The sequence below is a fragment of the Coregonus clupeaformis genome, unplaced genomic scaffold, assembly GCF_020615455.1.
Source record: "Coregonus clupeaformis isolate EN_2021a unplaced genomic scaffold, ASM2061545v1 scaf0333, whole genome shotgun sequence".
Taxonomy (NCBI): domain Eukaryota; kingdom Metazoa; phylum Chordata; class Actinopteri; order Salmoniformes; family Salmonidae; genus Coregonus; species Coregonus clupeaformis.
This window is the reverse complement of record NW_025533788.1, coordinates 330125-335000: the sequence shown is the minus strand read 5'-3', so window position 1 is coordinate 335000 and position 4876 is coordinate 330125.

The window sequence follows — 4876 nt, the reverse complement described above, 5'->3', positions numbered from 1 at the left end:
AACACAAAGACCAGAGCTGACCACTGTGCAGGTGACAGTTTGGCTTTTGAGAGACGTCCTGATCTCAGGTAGCTTTGGATCTCCTCCACTAGAGAATGGTCATTCAGTTCATTCAGACAGTGGAACAGATTGATGCACCTCTCTGGAGAGGGATTCTCCCTGATCTTCTCCTTGATGTACTTGACTGTTTCTCTATGGCTCTGTGAGCTGCTTCTTGTCTTTGTCAGTAGACCTCGTAAGTGCTTCTGATTGGACTCCAGTGAGAGGCCCAGAAGGAAGCGGAGGAAAAGGTCCAGGTTTCCTGTCTCACTTTGTAAGGCTTTATCCACAGCACTCTTGTAGACAGTAACTTCAGGCTTGTCTCTGGACTGCGCAAAAAAGTAGCTGAACATTGATTGAGGTTTGGCCATTAGATTGTCATTGTTGTTGATGAATGAGAGGAACACATATACAGCAGCCAGAAACTCCTGAATGCTCAGATGCACGAAGCAGTACACCTTGTCCTGGTACAGCCCACATTCCTCTTTAAAGATCTGTGTGCACAATCCTGAGTACACTGAGGCTTCATTGACATCAATGCCAGCCCTTTTCAGGTCTTTTTATAGAAAATCAGGTTGCCCTCAACAAGCTGTTGAAAAGCCAGTTTTCCCAGTGACAGAATGCTCTCTTTTATTCCAGTGTGGACCTGTCTCTTCTTTCCCAAGATACTTTTCATTCTTCTGTTTGGTATGAAACACCACAAGGTGTGAGTACATCTCAGTCAGAGTCTTGGGCATCTCTTCTCTCTTATGTTTCAGCATGTGTTCAAGGACTATTGCAGAAATCCAACAGAAGACTGGAATGTGGCACATGATGTGGAGGCTCCTTGATGTCTTTATGTGTGAGATGATTCTGCTGGCCAGGTCCTCATCACTGAATCTCTTCCTGAAGTACTCCTCCTTCTGTGGGTCATTGAACCCTCGTACCTCTGTCACCTGGTCAACACACCCTGAAGGGATCTGATTGGCTGCTGCAGGTCGGGTAGTTATCCAGAGGAGAGCAGAGGGAAGCAGATTTCCCCTTGATGAGATTTGTCAGCAGAACATCCACTGAGGTTGACTCTGTGACGTCACAACAGATCTTGTTCCTCTGGAAGTCTAGGGGCAGTCGGCACTCATCCAGACCATCAAAGATGAACAGAACTTTGTACTTGTCGTAGTTGGAGATTCTTGATTCTTTGGTTTCCATTGAGAAGTGATTGAGAAGTTCAATCAAAGTGTGTTTTTCCTTTTTCATCAAATTCAGCTCCCGGAAAGGGAATGAAAATACAAATTGGACATCCTGATTTGCTTTTCCTTCAGCCCAGTCCAGAATGAACTTCTGCACAGAGACTGTTTTTCCAATGCCAGCAACTCCCTTTGTCAGCACAGTTCTGATAAGTTTGTCTTGTCCAGTTAAGGGTTTGAAGATGTCGTTACATTTGATTGCAGTCTCTGGTCTTGCTTGATTCCTGGTTGTTGTCTCAATCTGTCTCAGCTCATGTTCATTATTGACCTCTCCTTTTCCACCCTCTGTGATGTAGAGCTCTGTGTAGATCTTATTGAGAAGTGTTGGGTTTCCTTGTTTAGCGATCCCCTCAAATACACATTGAAACTTCTTCTTTAGATTAGATTTGAGTTCACGTTGGCAAATCACAGCAAGCTCATCTGAATCTAGAAATAACACAGAGGATATTCATATTACGTCTGTTTTAATGCCTACAGTATTCTAGGACTGTTATAACATTTTAAATTATAATAATTTATTCTCTTAACTGACTGTATAAATGTGTAAATGTTTTCATAATGCATTACAGACTGGTGTGACTGATTATAGTATTATTCTCTCTCTCTCTCTCTCTCTCTCTCTCTCTCTCTCTCTCTCTCTCTCTCTCTCTCCCCTCTCTCTCTCTCTCTCTCTCTCTCTCTCTCTCTCTCTCTCTCTCAATTAATCAACACAACACATCCCTGCTGCTACTTAATGAGGTCACTAGGTGTTCTGTTAAGGCTGCTACAATATCATTGAGTTACACATCTACTTTAGCTGTGCTTTAGCTACAGCTTTTAAATGTTTGTTCTAAAACAGAATTCAACATGAGACAGACAGCACTTACTTTTCTCCAGTGTGTCAGCAAGCTCCTTCTGGTTCATTTTCCTCAGGACGTGCAGTGTTATCTTCAGAGCCCCCTCTCTGGCACTGCTCTCCTGCTTCTCATCTTCAGCATCCACCACTTCCTTATCCTGCTTCTGACTCTCAAAGCCTTCTGGGAGTTCTGGACTAAGAATCCTCTTGAACATCTTCAGCTCGTTCTTCACAAATGTCATAATATTCTCTTCAAGCAACTGAAATAAATAAAGTAAATAAGTTAAGCAAGAGACTAAATGCTTTCTCATTAACATATTAATGAATGATTGACAGGTCAACTTTACTTGAGGTAAACAAAAACAAATGTACATAACAGGACCACATACACTGAATATGGAGGCCAGGTCTGTTTGATGACTCTGGGAAGACTGACCACTGAGAATCTCTGACTCTGATCTCTCCTGTTGGTTTCTGTGGACAATACATGAGATTACATTTCCTCTTCCAGGGACACACACACACACACACACACACACACACACACACACACACACACACACACACACACACACACACACACACACACACACACACACACACAGAGGGAATGTAGTGTTGGTTTAATTTTGTTTCAGGACTATGAAAATGGAAAAAATGATTAACCTATGGATTATGAAAACAACAAAAATAAATGGTAAAATGGGAGAGGAGAAATGACAAGAGACAGTGTTGTTTAACTCACTGACCATGACCCATGAGTTCTTCTTACCTTTGTTCAGTAGAAAAGTCTCCCTCTCTAAACTTCATAGGAGGTTCCATAGACCAGTCACTCTTCATGGACACACAGCTGGGTACAGGGGAGGCTGGTCTCTCCTGCTTGATTGGGCTTCAACACAACAGAGACAAACATTACATCTCTCATCTACTCTGAGCTCAGATGGGGAAACATGAGAAGAGTTTCATTCCAAAACGCTATATATCCATTTTCAGAAATGTTCGTAAATTAGCTTCTATTGTTTAAAGAAATGATTAAATAAATGGTTGTGTTTTTTCACTAGCTAATCATGGCATGGTGTTGTTCAATGACAGGCATGTGTTTGATTAAAATCAATCACTTAATGGCTTCATTTCAGAGAGACACATTTTTTTTTTGCAAAATGCTATATATCTGCCTCACTCTCAGAGAAATAAATAGTACTGCTAGATTTTACACAGTTAAATGTAACAAATTACTACATTTTTAATAAAGAACTGTACAAATGATACACTTGTGACATCAATATTTAAATATTGTAAAATAATAATTAAATACAGTAATATGAGATCTGTATGTAAAACATTTACATTTGATATTTTAGTCATTTAGCAGATGTTTTTTATCCAGGGTCCAGTTTTCCAAAAGCATCATATTCTAACACCTGCCTCAGACCACTTGTAGAACAGCCAAGTGCGTCGTTAGATGCTTTTTTGCCCTCCAGAGTCACTTTATACACAGAAGATCTCTGCTAAACATAGAATCACATGGTTCATCCGTCTCTTTTTGACCACTGATAAATTCAGAACAAAGTTGACTACAAATACAAAGTTGCAGATGTCTTTGCAATTGATTCAAACAAGGGAAGTACACAAATGATGCTTCAAATGAAAACCGAGATGACTGCATTAAAATATAAACAGTAGGCTATAGGCCTATTTCAATCATATTGGAATATATTCAATGTTCAATATATTTAGTTTTATTTCGCTACTTGTAGGCTACTGTCTGTAATTTGTCTCAATATATTTCATGGTGTGTAGCCTAACATGTGCACAATGATGTGCCAAATCTGTGATTTAGTGCATTTTTATTGTGTAAGCACTAGAATAAACTACCTCAATATTTGCAGCCGTAGGTAGTAATATCTTTCTAGAAGCTGATCCGTGGTCAGTATTGTGAAATAATTATAATGTTATGGAAAGATTTGAATGGACAAAACTGATCCGAGAGCTGCGCTCCCCTTCTTTCGATCCTATCAGTGTCGATACATGCTCCACCGGACGTGACTGATCCAGTTTCTGCTGGTCTGCCTGCGGATATGGAACTCTGACCTGTTCAACAGACGTGTGACCTTGTCCCGAACCTGCTGTTTCGACCCTCTCTCTCTCTCTCTCTCTCCCTCTCCTTCTCTCTCTCTCTCTCTCTCTCCCTCTTCTTCTCTCTCTCTACCACTCCTGCTGTCTCGACCTCTGAATGCTTGGCTATGAAAAGCCAACTGACATTTACTCCTGAGGTGCTGACGTGTTGCACCCTCTATAACCACAGTGATTATTATTTGACCCTGCTGGTCATCTATGAACATTTGAACATCTTGAAGAACGATCTGGCCTTAATGGCCATATCCTCTTATCCCTCCTGTTATGTTGTGGGTCAATTTGACCCGTTTCCACTTTTGCGTTGTCTAAAATACTAGTTAACCACTCTTTTTCGCCATGAAATTACATGACTTTTCCTCATTTAGGGTCATGAACCTAACTGCAAAATGTGGACACACTGATGTGTTGTGGAATGTCTGTGTACATTTTGTATACAAACATGATGTTGTGGGTCATTTTGACCCGGAGGCTTTCATGTGTATATATATTTGCACAGGTGCAAAACAAAAAAGTGTCTTTGATTTATTTTGTTTTGACTGGTCCTGGTTGCACTTTTAGAATTGTGTTTGGGTTAAAAAGGGCTTTCCCAAGCTTCTCCTCAGTGTGAGAGCAGCAGGTCCCTGACACAGACACTCAAAAA